Source organism: Anser cygnoides, chromosome 5 (genome assembly GCF_040182565.1).
Source record: "Anser cygnoides isolate HZ-2024a breed goose chromosome 5, Taihu_goose_T2T_genome, whole genome shotgun sequence".
NCBI classification, from domain to species: Eukaryota; Metazoa; Chordata; class Aves; order Anseriformes; family Anatidae; genus Anser; species Anser cygnoides.
Genome location: NC_089877.1, coordinates 43,129,996 through 43,147,842, shown reverse-complemented (window position 1 = coordinate 43,147,842; position 17,847 = coordinate 43,129,996). Strand labels below are relative to the sequence as shown.

Below are 17,847 nucleotides of genomic sequence, written 5' to 3'. Positions count from 1 at the left end.
CTGCTCGCCCAGCAGCTGGTGTTTTAATTTGGCTCTTTAACTTTTATCCAGGCCGAGGTGAGGCAAGCAGGGGCCCATGTGATCGCCTGGCACAAGGTCCATGGGGCCGAATTAACTGATACCGGCAGCACAATGGTGGGTTTGTGCTCTGGAAATGGGCTGCTGCTGACAGAGAACTCCCCGGGTAAGGTGGGTATTTACAGAGTGGTACAGAAATGTAACTTTAATCTCTTCTGACCCAGTGCAAACGAACAAATGGCGCTTCCCCCACCTTGAGAGGAGCTGTGCAAAGGCCTGGCTCTTCCTTTCTCAGAAGGCTGGAAAGGAATTAACTCTGCCGGCCGTGCCTGAAACTGTGAGCTTGAATTCCTTATGGAAGGGGACAAGAGTCCTGCAGGCTGGCTTTGGAACTCCAGGAGGCTTCAGCTTCCTTTGCAACCCCCGTGCTTGCTTGCGCTCTTCTCACAGCTTTCGCCAAATTCTCTTCCCCCCCAGGAATAAAGAAGGAAACATTGATCCCGACACGGCCTTCCTTCCAATGCATGTTGTGAAAAAAGTGCCAGAACAAGGACTCAGGCTGCCAGATCTGGAAGCCAAAAGCCTCAGTTTGGGTAAACACAAGGCAGAACGACACACACAACAGCAAAGCGAGCTGCCCCTGCGAGCACAGCCTTCGTTTGCTGGCCTAAGTCCTGCCCTGGTAAGTGCAACCTGGTGGGATAACAATCATAAGGCAGCCTCTGGATTTTGAGGCCCCCAGTTCTTCTCTCACTGATCCCAGTGTGGAGGAAGGGCTTTCCATCAGTGCCAGCCTAGGTCGGAGCCCAGCCCGAGTGCAGATGGAACCACAGCAGTACCAAGTCTTGGAGACACACAAACTCCCCCCTCCCAGGATAGAAAGCAAGAATTGCAAAGACATCTTTTGTACTTTCGCCATCTCTTCCAAGAGATGACAGATTAAAAATTTCTTTAGAACTTTTCCCCCCAGCTTTTAATGACTACGCTGTTTTTGATGGATTAGCTTTTTTACTTTTTTTTTTTCCTTCCATTTTTATTATGGAAATAATGATCAACTTTCCAGCAAGCTGACTGATTGACTGACAGAAATTTCATTTGGACTAATATAGGAGCAACTTGCAAATCATGCCAAACAAACCTGATTTCACTTGTTGATAAGGTTATTTTTTTGTGAATAAGGAAAATACAGTAGAAGGAGATATCCAGTTACTTTCAAGGGTCTGGGATTATTTTTTTTTCCTTTTATGAAGGCCAGACTGTTGTATTCTCACAAGGAAGTCAATGAGGAGGTACACAGGGCAAAAACCATACAGAATTAGGAGAGCTAAGCTGAGCAGACAGACTTGTGTACACACACTCTTGTCTTGTCTGGTGGGGAAAGAGGAGCTCAATAGGAAGCCTTTTCCAGCCTCCAATTCATTTAAGGAAACAACAGTTACACACAGACCATTGGGATGACTTTAGAAGACAACCCTTTTACACTTCAGAGGCCAATGGTACTGCTTGGACTTCACAGAAGTCACCACATTGCATGCCCTGATCCCTCTGCTTTGCAAGGAGGTTAGTAACTGTGCAGAGAAACTTATGCCCTGTGAGCACAAGTCCCTGCTCACTGGTGGGCATTCACCACTCCTCCCATGTATATCCCCTTGCTCCACCTATCTCAGATACAGACTCGATCCATGTGGACAAAACAACCTTCTCTGTTTTGGGGCTCAGTTCTACTTTCCCTTACTATGCCTAAACAAAACAGTAACCTGTCCCCAACAAAAGCAATTTGTTGTTCTCTACCAAACTCCATACTGACTTTTGTTTCCTCCAAAAACTCCCGATAAGCCTCCTGAACAATATACTCCATCCAGAAGGCATCACCACCATCACTGCTAAGCTCAACATCTATTTAAACAGGAAATAGTTTTCACATTGTTATTTTTAACTAACTGCCCATCTGAACATCCTAAGACATGCTTCAAGCATTACCTAGTCTTGGAAACAATAATTCTCAACCTATAGATATCAAATCATATCATAAAGAGGTTAAGTGACTTGCCCAAGATCAATCTGAGCAAATCTGCAGCCCAGCTTGGCTCTGAATATGTATCTTAACCCTTACTGTCCTGCTTTGACTCAGAATTCTCTATCCCCAAAGTATGACCTTTCATTAGGTTCTGACTTTTTCCTGTTCCATGTTCAGATACAGCAATGTTAGGAGCCTTGAGAGAAGACAAACATAATCCCTCCATTATCAATGAGAAGTTAAAACTTTCTTTTAGTAACCCCTACTTTTGGAGGGCCAGTGCTGTTTTTTGTCTTTCCATACCTCCTTTTGTCTTTGCTGTGTTCATAGCAGGACAAGCTCTGTTTCCAGAGCAGCACATGGTCCTGTTGGCATCCTAGATGAAAGTGCCCAGATACACACACAAAGATAAGCTAGGAGAAGCCCTTTCATTTTTATAGAATTCAAAACAGGGCATCAGAGTAAGAGGCAGGCACTGAGTGTTTTACCAAATGGGAAGAGATACCATTTTCTAGATTTTCAAAGACCTCGTAGTAAGAAACATATTTTCTTTTGTATGAGGGAGGCAAGAGAATAAGTTTTATAGCTGGGATTATGCCTTCATCTCTCTTGCATCATCAGTTTGCTGGGGCATTTGATATGGACTTCTATCCCCCTTACTCAGAAATAGTACAATTTATCTGCTTTCATGTTTTGTCAATCTACTTTGTCGGCCAGACTTTGCCCAGCTCTTGTTTAACTAAGCAGTCAGCAATCTTCCTCAAAAAAGGTAGGTAATTACTGAAGTAGATTGATCTTGTAGACTTAGAAGATCTCAAAGGAGGGCTGTGTTCCAGCTCCAAATTTTGACCTGTTGCTGATCTGTTTCCTGTGATGTATTACAGTAAACCTCAGCTGGGCCACTTTGGTTGAGCAGAACATAACCAAGACATTGACTGGAAAGTGATTTTATCCAAACTGACAGCTACACATCATCTACTAGCACACTCACCGCTATTTCCCAGACTCGCTCCAAATTGCAGCAAAGCAGAAATGAACCTTTCCCCAGCCATAATCCCAGGTCTCCGCAGAGCAGCATTTGGGCTATTTGCTTAGCTACCAAGAGTAAGGAGGCAACACAGGGAATCAAGGAGTCTTAAAATTACTTCTATTTAGCCACCACAGATCCTTCAGCAGAGACATGACACCCATGGCTTTCCCAGTATGGTGGTTCATCCTGTCAGATGGGACAAAGTTAAACACCTTCACTTTCTTTCCTACCTGAGTACACCAGCTTCAAGTCTTGTATTTGAAAAGGCCAAGGTGGGAGGTCAGGAGAACAGGGGATGCTTGTTCATTCCTCTAAGGTGGGGAGATGATTTGCTGCTTCTCTCTGCATTCCCATGCACTCTAACCAACCACGTGAGGACGCCAGTATTCACTGTACCAGCTTAACCACTGAGCTGCCCAAAAGAAATACGTTTTGTCAAAAAGAATAACAGTTACTTATCGTAATGCTGCAAGGAAAGCATTAAAACATCTTTTGGCATGCACACTGATAATGCTGAGTGCCTCAGCCCAGAAAAATAGAGGACCTTAAGGAACCAAAATGTTAAACCTGTTAGCAAGCATACCCAACACAGGCTAAGCAGTGAAGATAGAGTATAATTTTTCCAAGTCTGTGATTGAAATGCACCTAAACACATGCAAGATAACTTCTCAGTAACAGCAATAAGGCAGCTGCAGTGGACCATGCTTTCCAGTTTGAATTCTATGACGTGACAAAAACAGTGGGTATGCGTGCAATTTCCTCTTTAGCTGGGTTCTCTGAGTAGGTAACAGACCTTTTGGAAAGTGACATAGGACATTATAAAGAAGCAAACCAGTGAAAGGCTTCCATCCAGGGTATATGGCATGAAGAAAGCAAGGATTAAAGACCTTCTTTTCCCTGCAGGAACCTCCATCTGGCCTCACCTGGGCACACTCAACAGATTACTGACTTCACATGGTCGGCCTGACCAAATACAGAAGAGCTCACTGACAGTGGCTCTGTGCACAAGTGTTTAACAGTGAGACAAAACTGCAGATTCCAAGTGACCTTAGGAAAACCGATGCGTGACAGTCTGGAAAAAAAAAAACAGAGATCATCACACGATCAGGACTGCCCTTCTGGTCACCTCCAGCCCCAGAATATTCCAGTTTCTAACAGTAAGGGGTTACAGGGTTTGACTGAAGCCAGACATGACAGAGGCCAGCTTCCTTCTGACAAATGTATCAGCAACACAAAAGCTGCAAGCCCCCTCTGCTCTGGATCCTCCAAGCAGCTCAGTTAAGTACACCTACACTGTGAAGATTTGTTCTATACTAACTTTTATGTTTGAACAACAACAGAGATTTGCTCACAACTCCCTCTTGAGTATATTTATTATTTGTACAACATTTATTTCACTTTCTGGACAAGAGCAAACTGGAAATAACAGCTGAGGTTGTGAAATTATTTTATTAGATAGCTTTTATAGGGTTATAACAAACCCTATCCCAAACTTAATATACTTTTAACTTCTGAGTCCCATCAACTGCACCTCATTCAGATACCTGCAGTAAAGTGCATATTAGGAAATCAGAAGTCATTAACATTCACACACTATGCCTACATGAATGATCAGGGTTTCATGGTGCTTTTTCAAAAAAAGAAATTGAAAAAGAACAAGAAATCCAATCCTGACCTATACCACATGCCTAAACACTATTTAGGGGTGGCAGGGCAACTCAGGACTATATAAACTTGTCTTCTTTAGCTATACAATATATGCACATACAGGATCATGAAGGTAGCCAGTCAAAAGGAAATACATGCTGATTACCAGAAAGCTTTTCTGTGCAAAGGAAAGGAGAAGCTTCACTAATCAGCCCTACTTCTGCTAAGCAGGCCTGTGTACTCCAAAAGATAGCACTCTCTATCATGTGTGAAAATACAGGTCCCTAGATGTCTCTGTAACAGTCCTATTGACTTCTAAATCTTTAAGTTTCTCAGAGATCCAGGCACAGAAGTAGTTGTGGGCAGCAATAATGCCATCTCCTGATGGACCCGAATATGCGTCGCTGGATTTCAGCAAATATGCCTTCATCCTTCCTGCATTGCCAGCTTTGCCATTCTTGTGGCAGCATTAGAGAAAATTACTTTTTAGTATCATTGTTAAGGCAAACTCAAACCTCACTCCCATGTGCTCTGAGGGTGACTTTGGTGCTGCAGCCTCCTAGCAACAGGTCCCCCACTGTGCTCACAAAGGAAAATGTAGTTTTGGTCTTTCACTCATCTCTTGAGCACCTGTATTGTAGTGATGATCAAGGACTACCAACATCCACCTCTTTGCTCCTCTGTTAGATATACCAAGCTTCCATTAAATATTTACAGTCAGATGAAATCAGCAGTACTCATCTTTTAGACCTTGCTTAACAACATTTGGCAATACTTCATAACTCATGTGGTAAGCAACACAGTAAAGGGGGGGCTGTATGCCAAGACATATGTATGTATGCTCCATAGGTTGTTGTTACCAGGTTCCTCCTGGGAACCATACAGCCTGGGGTCAGCATGCCCCTTTGCTGCTTCTTCAGAGTACCAAGAGGCCAAACAGAAACAAGGCAGAATGAGGATGGTAGGAGAGAAAGACTGTCAAAAATAGAGGTCCACAAACCAGCCAATGATGTGGCACTTGGGAGGGCCTTGCCTTGCTTCCTAGGGAGAAGGTACCAGGTGAGGGTACCTGGAGAAACCACGTTGTTTCCGGGGGCTCATTGCAGGAGAAGAGCCATTAAACTGATTGGTCAAGCAGGGTGGTTAAAGCAAAGACAAAAATGTAGGTTGTCAGCCTTGATTAGCCAGGAATCATCTGAGTTGAATCCACAACTCATTCGTGATTATAACCATACTCATGACAAGCTGCATTTCACCGAGCCGGACTGTTGCCTCTTCCGAAGGCACCATGAGGGAGCACCACTGGCCTGCAACACAACTCCAGGCTGCGCTAGCACCCGTCATGGGTAACTGCCCAGCAACGTAATGACGTTCAGAACATGCCTTGGACGTCCTACTGCCCAGCACATGTGTTCTGCCTGCAGAGGCATTACTACTACTTCCAGAAATACAAAATACTTCTCCGTAGACACACCAAGATAACAGCCATCAGATAAGCAATAAATGCCTGCAGGGGTTGCACAGGGCTACATACCAAGCACCTTTAGATTCAATACTTGCTACACAGGACCACTTCTTTTAATTAATTTATTTATTTAATCTTTTAATCTACTACAGTTTATATATACAAAGTTCAAGAATACTGATGTAAGCCCTAAATATTTGGCCAGCTCTCAAACACCCATTGATGATATGCTATAGGTCAGCTGAGCAGGCAACTGAGAAGGCAACTGAGAGCCTGCATTCTGAATTTAAGTTCCCAAACTTTTTCCTACTCACTGTGGGACAATGAATAAGCACTCAGATGCCTCAGTAAAATAGAATAGATCTCCGAAAGTTCCTTCCATCTGAACATCTAGGCCAACTGCCTGACCACTTCAGGACTTACCAAAAGTTAGATCGTATTATTAAGGGCATTCTCCAAATGCCTTTTGAACACTGACAGGCATGGGGCATCAAACACCTCCCTAGGAAGCCTGTTCCAGTGTTTGACCACCCTCATGGTTAAGAAAATTTTCCTAGTATCCCGTTTGAACCTCCTGTGGCACAGCTTTGTGCCATTCCCATGTATCCTATCATTGGTTACCAAGGAGAAGAGACCAGCACCTCCCTTTCCATTCCTCTTCCTCTGGAAGTTGTAGAGAGCAATAAAGTCACCTCTGAGCCTTCTTTTCTCCAGACTACACAGCCCAAGTCTTCTTACCCTTACCTCTTAGGACATGCTTTCCAGCCCTTTCACCAGCTTTGTTGCCCTCCTCTGGATGCTTTCAAGTATCTCAACATCTTTCTTATAGCGTCAAGCCCAGAACTGCACACAATACTTCTGTGCAGCGATTAGCTCTCCCAACAGTAAAATATATCCAAAAATACAGTATGCTTTCTTAGAGTGCTGCTAGAGTTAAACATTTGTGAGGTGTCCACATGTGCCCAGTGCTCTCAAGCAAGGGTCAATGCTAGCTGCAATACCTGGGGAGGCACCCAGCAGAAGTTTGTCAGAATAAGCCATGGGGAAGCACACTGGAGCCAGTATACTATAGGTGCACCTGCAGTGCTACCATTTCACCTCACCCCAAACTCCTGACACAACCTAAATACCCCCCAAAACCCTCTCCCTAAAAGAAATTGTTCCTTCAAAAATAGGAGGAGAAGCTGGGTCATCAGGTGAGGGTGAAATTGGTTTAAAAGCCATTAAGAAGAAAGCAACCCAGGCGTTCAGGAGCAATCACAGCTGCTTGGGCTGATCACGAGAGACAGAGGGCATTATTTATTTATGGAGTTCCTGCTCTCCCTGGGCAGGCATATCCACTGGGGAAACTTTAAGAGAAGTGGGGAGCAGGAGGCTGCTCGGAATCCTCCCGAGGTTTTCCTGGCCTGGGTCTCAGGAGAGTTAAACACAATTCATGCCCAGAGTGTCCACGAAACATCAACCGTCTCTCAGAGCAGGAAAGGCCAGAAAGAGCATCACGCAGTTCTCTGCTGGGACAGAGCCCCAGGCACCCAGGGTGCCATGCAAGCTCTGCAGAGCTTTCAGTAAGATCCCTTCAGAGCAATACAGCTTGAGTACATAGCTGCTTCTGTTTCTCTTTTCTCGTGGTTCAGCTGCTTCCTTTAAACACAGATCAAGTGTCTCAAGGGACTCGGGAAGCGTTTAACAGACCTGCCTGATGGAAGGACCTCCAATGAGAAAACCAAGACCTGAAAATCCCAATAGACAACCTCAATTCAATCCACAGCTGATAGAGCAACCCTGAAGTTACATGCAACCAGATCCTGACTGCACAGAAACCACATCCTTCTAGTCTGTATCCACAGCTCATCCAAACATCCTAAACATAGGGGGAGGGAGGGACTAGCAGATTAAACAAAAGGAAATAACTGAATTGAGAAGCAGCATGGAGAAAGAGATCAAGAATTCTTTTTCAAGGTACAGTACAGACTTTCCTGATAAAGTTCCTTATTGTTCCCCCAAACTGGGAGGTGAAGAGGACTTATTCCCTAAAACCATCAAGTTTCCTTCAGTATTCAGAGCTGACATTTCACGACTAACTAAAAAAAGAGCTGTAGAGACAGACACGCACAGACCAGCCCAGACACATCTGGCAACTATCCTTCTCTCCTGACTTTGGTCAGAGAGGCACAAAGGGGAACCAGGGCTTGGAAACTATCAAATATGACCTGAATTTCTTGTTGGAAAATGCTGCAGAAGAAAAACGTTTCAAAAGGGTCACTGATGGGGGCTGAACAGATTATATGAGTGGTACAGCCTGTGCTGTGTCAATTCATGTCTCCCTGCAATTCATTACTGATGAGATGCCAGAGATTGAGATGAAAAGGGCAGGAGCAGACAGTGAACTACTGCTTTAGACACATTTTATTCAACATTCCCAGTTTCTTCCTGCTCCCCCTGCCTGGTATCCCTTGCATTGCTCCCCAGTGATGCTATTCCCCCCCACTTCCTGCCTCAAATCAGGATATTGTTGTGTGCTGCTCAAGCTCCTGCAAAGCCAGTTGTGGCAGCAGAATAACTCATGAATACATAAACCAGTTTGGGAAACCTTTGAAAACATAATAACTGAAGGACAACAGGGTATCATCTTCATCAAGATTGGTGATCCAAGGTAGTGTCAACATCAGATAAGCACGGAGTCTAAAAGTGAGAGAGCTTCAGCAAGTCCTAACTCAGACTGTCTTCTCCCCAGTCTGCTTCTCACCATACAAAACAGTGTGCTTTCTGCTAAATACAGGAAATACACACAAACGCAACAAAATAGCTTTGTTCTTCCAGTCTATGTTCCTCCAAACAAAGTGCAATATCAAAAGGATCCATCTGCAATGAAACAGGTCTTATTAGGCCTTTCAAAGACACCCTCCTTTGCTGCCTGTTCAGAAACAGGTTGCATTTTCAGTTTCTATGACCTTTCTCTCCCACTCTGGGAAGAACATCATTAAGCACTGATAGTTAATTCTGATGGGAGACTGCTCCAGAGAGCGCTCTCCCCAGGGAGCTGGAACACAGAAGATCCAGGACTCCCTGGGGAGCTCTCCTGCTTTGACCTGAGTGGTGGCTTAAAAATCTTTACAAGGCCACACCAAATACACTGCTAGTTCATAAGTGCCAGGTTTATTATTTTATGTACTTTAATGCACGCTGTTTGGGAATTCCAATTCATCCCTTATTTTGCTAAATACAGCTTTAGGTTCTCAAATCCTCCAGAGCCTGCATTGTCATTTGCCCCTTCATGCTCATTTGCCTTTTTTATTTCCTTTCCAACTTGCCAAAAGAAAAAAAAATGTCCATTTTGACTCTGAAAGCAAGGTTGACTGGCCAGGAACAGAGTCTTGCACACCAACTTCCCCTGCTGCAACTTTCGGGTTACAAAAACAAAAGGAGAACATTTGCTTCCTTGTGAAACACTTCCCATTGACATCTTCCAGCCACAGTAATTTCTGTAGCGTGCTCTGTGCTTTCACAGAGTCTCAATTTTGCAGGAATACAAGGCTTAATCTGAACTCATTGACATGCCTTTGACAGCCAGGAGGAGTCCTCTCCTTCCTGCTAAGGTACACTCAGGCCTCTGCATGGGTGACATTACCTCTGTACTGCTGGGCACAGGATTCCCCCAGTGGCATTGGTATTAGAGATGTCCAATGTTCGCCTCCTCTCTTCACAGGCTTTCTTTGCATGATGTGACTGCAGTATAATTCCAGGTACAATTTAAAATAGATTATTTTAAGCTCTAAAGGTGCAAAAGGCACTCATTACTACTGAAAATAAACCTGTTTAGGCATCTAATGAGCCAAAATGAAGTATCCTCAAACTGGCAGGAGAGCATCCGTGGTTTGGATTTTCACTAGTTTAAATGGATTGTTTCAAAATCGATACAAGTTTAAGCGTACAGCTTCCTTGTGTAGAACAGATCTTCTCTGGACTGAGAAACTGGCATCACTTACAAAATAAATGACTGCCTGTGCAAGGGTACAACACCTATTAACGAATACCACAAAGCAGCACCGAGAAGAAGGGGCAGAGGAGATAGCTGCACGCAGCTTGTTAGGAAATACTGCACCAAGAAGGGGTATACAGAAATGACAGCCAACCAACAAAAGTTTCAGGGACATCCCAGTATTTTCAAGATCCTCCCATCATTGGGAAAGATAAGGAAAAAAACATGTGGGTGTATCTCCAGAGACACAGAATGTTTTCAGACATTTGTACAGCACCTGTGTTACACAGGGGCTCAGGGCTCTCTGTCGGCAGAGGATACAAATTGGTTAAAGTGAACAGTGCACAGAGCAAGGCTGCATATCTCGCAGCACTCTAGCCCTGCATCCCTACCTCCCAGGGCAGCTCACAGAGACTCGCTGTCAAGAAAACCCTCTCAGAAGACGCAACAGCCTTTGTGGGAGGCTGGGGCCAGAATCCGCTCCTGTCAAACAGCTCTCCAGACCAGGATGTGACTGCGGCTGGTGAAACATGTTAGCTAATGAAGATTGAGTCAGGCAGGCAGAGACGATCCCCTCAGCCTGTTAATCCACTTAGGGTAGGAGAAGGGAAACCTGAGCTGAATTCCTGTGCTCCCTGCAATGGACTGTACTCTGCTTCAGCACCTATGCAGAGCAAAAACAGCCAGAGCTGGACTGGGGAGAGCTCTGGACGCAAGACGAGTGATTTGGGGAGGCACGATCAAGAGGACAGACTCAGGGAACAGCACTCCCTGTGCTGGCTTTTGTGCTTACTGGGTCTAATAAACCAAATTGTGCTTTACCTGCCCCCTCACCAAGAGGAAGCAGGATGAGGGTTGGATATGAGCTTCTGCCTGACAGCAGGGCAGGGAGAACAGAGACACCTTGAGCTGTTTTCACAGAGAAGCCTTTTCAAAAAGGCTTCCCAAGGGGTCAGCTCGGATTCCTGGGTCAGAAAATCGGAGGGAGCATCTGTGCCCCACACGTCCATCCCAGCAGTGACAGAAAGCCAGCCCAAGCCTCCTGTCCAGTTTAACTCCTGCGATTTACAAGGATGATGGGTGCCAATCCCAGGAAATGTCAGATTATCCTTAACCACCAGAGGGTGCTCCCCATCTCAAAGACAGAGTCAATGTCAGATTCACGGAGACACTTAGAGGAGCCTTTACTTCCAGCAATCAGGGAATCTGAGCAAGGGAAAAATTAGAAGATTAATAATAAATAATTATGAATGAATCTGATCCCGTGTCTCTCCTCTCTTTCCCCATCCCTCCTGTCCGGGCAAGGTAAGGCCCTTTGTCCTATTTGTCCTCTGTGTCCTGCTCAGTCAGGTGATTTTCTCACAGTGGAGGTTAAATCACTTTTATTCTTTTCTCCTAGATCATGGATCCAGAGCGGCAAATAAACATTTTCCGCTTGGCAGGTCTGTAAAGAATGAGAGTCCAGCTTGCCTGCCTCTGAGCATGGTAAGGATCGCACCCTCTGGGGGCACACAGTTTTTTGCAGTGTCAAGGCCTCACCTTACCCCTGCACAGCCGCAGCAGGGTGGGGGGCACCAGCCCTTGTTTTCAGGCTCGTTTTCCCTGCTCTGTCCTAAGCCGTTTTTCCAGAGGGCAGGTGCTTGCTGTGCAGAGATGCCTCAAGATGATGCTTTCAGAGCTGATGTGCCCAAGTTTTTGGGCACTAGCACTGGCAATAATACAACTGTAGAGAAAGACAGTTCACTTTGGGAACGCAGGGACCCCACAGCCTCTCTTCCTCCTCTCACTGGCAAGGAGCAGAGGCTTGTGACTGAGGCGACACGCTCAGGTGCCATGCACCTGGCAACGTGCTGCTTTGTGCATCGTCTTCCCTTTTGCATAGGTTAGAAGTAATACTCCAGAGTCACATCATATGGGGAGAACACAGCAGTTAGGATTAAATCATAAGGGTCGTATTGCACCCTGGCATTCAGAAATAAGAGCTTAAAGCATGCCAAGTAAGATCAGGCACCTATGCAAAACAGGCCAGCTCTGCTGACATGTCTGGCATAACATCCGTTTGTCTCAGCCCCAGCTTACTTTGGTAGTCCAGGTCTGTATGTCCCATGGGGAAACCAGTTCTCGTTGATGGCTCCCACCCAGCACACATGCTGCATTTTGCTGTCTGACCACCACAAGAACAGATTGTTGGATTCTTTCTTTAATTGCTCTTTCCTCTCTCCTTTGGCCACTAGTGCCAGGTCCTGCCTGCAGGGATTTTTGTCAGAGTTCCTGTTCTTGGGTACCCTGGCATCACTTTTTGTTCTGTCCTCTTTAAACCAATAATTCATTTTTTCTGACAGAAGAGTGAAAAACCAAGCAGTTAAACCCCTGCATAAGGAACTGTCATTCAGTCTCTTACACAAACTAAAGCATGTTTGATAGGATTGGCTTGCTTAACGTCCAGAATGAACTATTATCTGCAGTACGTGTGGGAACTAGTGCTTTCCAAGTCATCAGCTGGTCAACAGTGACACTAGCCATACTTGAGAGAGGCATCACACTCTGCAGCCAAAATAGGCTAATGAATCCTCCTCTGGTGTTTGAAGTTGTAAGAAAGGAAAGAGGTGAAAATATAAAATATTTTATGGTCAGTTCTCAGACACTTGCAATAGACGATTCTACTTGCTACAAACAAAATGTCAGGGCTGTGTGTCACAGCTACCCTTCTTGCACTACTCATACCATTTTCCATGCAAATATAGCAAATATCAGACATGGCACAGAAAGGTTAACCAGTGTTAGGTTTGGACACTGACCATCCTAGCATTATTAACATTCAAATTCTCAACTCAATAGATTTTAACACTACGCCATTACCATTCCAGTCATCATAAATGTGTTCCATGTGTTCCTAAACATGTACATAATCAGTCATCAAAAATAAGGTTATTAGGTATTTTGAGCATTAAATTTCTGTGTACTTTCACTAGGAGCTCAAGTTTTGTCATTCTTCCTCCTCCCACTACAGCAACGACTTTTCAAGTCATTCCATAGCCCTAGTGACATTCTCCTTTCTTGCACATTGCTGCATAGGAAAATTATGTGGGTTTTTATTCTTTTAATTACTGTTAGTGGGTTTTAAGATCTCAGATTATCTCTGATTCCTTTACTCTTCAGAACAGCAGTATTTGGGTGTCATTTTTGCTCATGAAGCCAAATTACAGTCATATCTGTCTTCCACATGAAGTTGTACCTCAGTGGATATTACAACTTGGGGATTACATACTATTTAAGATGAGCAGATTTTGACTAGCTGCAATTAGCTGATCTGCCAACTACACAACATGAAAACCCTTCCTCCAAGCAGAGAGGCTGGGACAACACCATCTTACAGCACATAAATTTGTGAAGTACAACAGGAACAGCGAAACAAAAACGAAAAACCTGTGCATTAAATAGGGCAGACTACAAACGCAGTTAAGAATTAGAAAATGACACAATTGTGTTTACTACAAGTGAGAAACACTTTTAGCTCTTGGGTACATGCACATTATTTTACAGACATTAATTACACGATCATATTTTTCCCCACAGGATCTCACCTCAGTCTGCACTCAGAAAGGATTGTGTCCATGCAAAGAGCAGCTATTTGAAATACTGTTTTCTGCTCAGAGTGGCTGGTGTGGCCCCAGGCCTTATTTACCACACATTATTCAAACCTGGCTCTGGAGATTTACTCATTTCCTCATGTGTTTTTCTTTGGGCTTATCATTACACTGTCCAAGGGCTTCACCATCCCAAGATCATTTATTTTCACACACCCCTATGAAAGGAGGGGGTATTTTTATTCCCATTTTATGGGTGAATAATTGAGGACCACTGTGAAAGGTGTTTGCTAATTCTGGGTGCCAAGTCTGAGATGCACACGGCCTCAGTGATCTGTTTGTATAGCACTGTGTTAGTGGATTCCCATTCACTTCATCTGCAGCTGTAAGCACTCAGTGCTTCTGTAAAGTAGGTCCTTTGGGATCAAAAAAGGTTCACTATAAAACAGGGAACGCACAATTAAACAGCCACTGGCACAACAGCTGCTTAAAAAACTTAAAGGCTATCATACAGAAATGGTCAGAGAGAAAGTCAACTGCCAGGTCAGAATTTCTCTGCCTCAGCCACAAAAGCTTCTCTTTCTCTCCTGCCGTCCCTTGTCTCACTCACTACACACCTGACAAATGAGGCAGGGGTCCTACAGATGGTCTCTTTCACTGTGCAACTCTGATTTATCTCAGAGTAGGTCCGTCACATGCAGTGAATGAGGCAGGGGTCCTGTGGAAGAAATAGCATAGAGTTACGTTGCTAAAACCTGAGTTGTGTAAGACGCACAGTCAGGTTGACAGAAATGTACAGAGTATAACTGGCCTTTCCTCACCTTCCGGTTCTTGTGTTAGCACCCTTCAGAGTGCCCTTTTCAGTTTGGTGTTTCTTTTACAGAAAAATAATAATAATCCCTCATGAAGCATCACAATGACACTTCTGTGGGTTATCAGAAAAGACAGACCCATCATGCTATTTCCAAGGTAATGGAGCAAACAGGCTGCAGGAGTGGGTCATTCTCCTCTGTGAAGAGTAACATGAGCAGCATGAAACACCAGGTGAATTTCAGACACTGATGACTACCGAGGAATAATGAGTCAGAGGCCCTGCTGACCATTCAGCCCAAGTTGTGCCTCTTTTTCTCCAATCCAGACCATCCCAGCCCACTCTCTTAATCGTCTTTGCCTCCTCACCCCAACCCTTTCCTTTGCTCTCATCTCACCTCCCCAAACACCATTCCCCAACAATCTGCAGTCCCAGCTTCCTTGTTCAACATCTGCCTGTTCACTCCTCCTCCTCACCTTTTTGCCCATCTCCCTTGCCCCGTCTTCCCATTACTTTGGTGGCCCCACTTACTGATATCCCATCACCTGACACAGACCTGTCTGTCCACCCAGTGTGGCTTCAAAATGTAATTTTAGAGTTTTATGAAGAGAAGTCTTCTTATTTTTACACAGAAGAAAGGCAAAATCCAGAAACAGAGCATAACCCCTATTTTTTGTCTTTTAAAACACATGCTATTTTTGACAAAAGTTTTCCCTAAAGAAATCTGTCAGAGGTATAGAAAATGTGTAAAGCAATGACTAAAGCTATGCAGCGGTATGAACAGCTGAATTGAAATTTTACAGGGAGTACTAGTAGAAAAAGGCAGTGCTAGTAATCTGCTGTAGATTTGAAGATAAAAACTAAGGAATTTGCTTAAGTACGGAAGACTGCTGCTGCCATCGTGTTTTAAAACTTATCATGGTTGGTCATATTAGCATTTGGATGGCAGGCCTCTGAAGCTTAGCAGAGTGCTGGTACTCCTTCATACACTATCCTGGTAGCCTACAGATGCTAGCACTTATTTGATACACACACCTACATCCATCTCAGGCTTGCATCAGCTGGTCACAAGATCATACACATCTTAGAGTCACAGGAAATAAGGCACGGACCATGTCAGCTGGTTGGCGTGTCCCTCTGTCCCAACAGAGGACCAGTCACAGCAGCATTATGTTGACAGGTGTTTTTTCAGCCTGCTCTGAAAAACTTCCAATCCTTCCCAGTCTGTGTTCTAATGCTTCAGTATTGTTGCTAACACAAACTTTGTAACTCAGAACTGAAATCTCCCACATTGCATTCAAAGCCCACTTACTTCCAGCTCTAAGAACAATAGATATAGCAACCGGCTTTTTTGCTTCCTCCTGAACAGAGCCTCTTACAATTTAAAGAGGCATTCACCAGACCTTGTCTAATATCTAGATTTCAATGAAAAAAAATATTAACCTGCCTAAACAAAAACAAATTAGCACCTCAGTCCCTCTGATTTCATCTCTCCAGGTCTCTAAGCTTATCACTTGGAAGGCCACAGGTTTTGCAACTAGCAGGCTGGCTTGTGGCAGACAAGTCAAATTTCCCTTCTCTTCTAGGGGACTCCAGCTGACTCGGTAGCCATGCCTCACTGCAGTTCCAAAAAAAAAAAAAAAAAAAAGTTAGCCCTTCGCTGAGATAAATCTTCCAGTTGGATTCAATTTCTCACATGCTTTCAAAATCTTGAGCTGAAGTTTGGGGAAACTTGAGAAAATATCTTTTGTTAAATCACAGAGTATCCTAAGTTGGAAGGGACCCACAAGGATCATTGAGTCCAACTCCTGGCTCCACATGGAACCACCCAAAAATCAAACCACGTGTCTGAAAGCTTTGTCCAACTGCTTCTTGAACTCCGTCAGGCTCGGTGCCATGGCCACAACCCTGGGGACCTGTCCCAACCACGCTCTCAGTGAAGAACCTTTTCCTAACACCCATCCTGACCCTCCCCTGTCGCAGCTCCATGCCGTTCCCTTGGGTATCAAAGCTATCATTTGTTACATTCACTACACTACTAGGGTAGAGCAGCAAAATTCCTTAGCATACGTCCTCGATGGAGCAGAGAGCCGTGCCCACAGTCCTGCCTTCCAGTGCTGTGCCCTGAGCACAAACCAATCTCTTCTTGCTGACAAGCAGTGACGACATGCCAGATTTCATCTGAACCAGCTCCCAGGACACTGCAGGTCCACCTCCTTGGCACATGCAGGAGAGAACATACAGAATGACTGGAGCTGCAAAGGAGCAATGCCATCACCTTATAACTTTTGGAACTTCACATCGTTGGGATAGCAAAGGTTCACCTCCAGTGTTACAAACAGCGAGCTCCCATGCAGGCCAGGAGCCATTCTGCTCAGACTGGAAGCAGGGGGCCCTCCTCTTCCATAAAGCCTTGCTGAAGTGTTGTGATGGGGGAAGGAGAACTGACAGCTCAAAGGCACATGCAACTGCTCTGCACTGTGTTTGCACAACTGCGTGAGAGCGTATCCCTTGGTGATGTTATTCACAGGCCTTGGCCGACAGTAAATAAGACAGTGGAGCTTGATTCATGAGGGATGACAGGAAATCTATAACATGTGGGCTCTATAATCTGCTCGCTACTGCGTAGCAAAATGAAAGAACAACAGTCCAATTACTGAGTCCTTGCTGATCCCAAGCACATCCTCCAGATCTTGTTCTGCTCAGAGCATGGAGAGTCTGTGGGCACCGAGGGAAAGACAGCTCTGGCTCAGGCCCAGTTTTCCATGCTGGGCAGTGAAGCAACATTTTGGAAGCATCAGACTACCTTCCAGTGGATACAAACACCGCCTAGACTGCAGCGTGAACTTCAGAGGAAAGTTCTGGAGAGCTGCAGGCAGCTGAGCTCAGATCGCCAGCTCAGGATATCGGTCAATGCACTCCACTGCGGGCCTCCCAGGGCCCACAGGGCTGGCGGAGCCAGGGAGCACAGATCCACCACAGCAGCCAGGCCCAGCCACTCGCCTCAGTGGGGACTCCGTTCCCATGAGATAACACCATTCCCAGGGATAACACAAATCAGCGAGGAGGCAACTGCAGTTAAGAACAGAGGTATGATCCAGCAGGGCACAGCTGGAGAAATGGTGTCAAAACACACCTCGTGGGGAAGGAGACTCCTCATGGGGGGTGATGTGAGTTCTGGGGCCAGGCAGAAGAGAAGATTTCACATCAAGTGGAGAGCTGGCCCATGAAAGAGCAAGGAAGGAGTCTGTGAGAGCAGCAGCCACAGAGAAGACTGCTCTCAAGCCACCAGT

The 17,847-nt window shown here is 45.0% G+C and overlaps 1 protein-coding gene across 7 annotated transcripts in view; it reads right to left on the bottom strand.

Moving 5' to 3' along the window:
• ESRRB (estrogen related receptor beta) overlaps positions 1-17,847 on the bottom strand; it is a 170,839-nt gene that overhangs the window by 87,413 nt on the left and 65,579 nt on the right. For 2 of the 7 annotated variants that reach the window (XM_048059854.2, XM_013185579.3), the window contains one exon: positions 14,361-14,461. The exons of 4 other annotated variants lie outside the window; for them this stretch is intronic. The gene's annotated coding sequence lies outside the window, so the exon portion shown is untranslated. Of the gene's footprint in view, positions 1-3,295; positions 3,376-14,360; positions 14,462-17,847 lie in introns of those variants that run through there. One more of the 7 variants, XM_066998134.1, reaches the window with a different exon arrangement.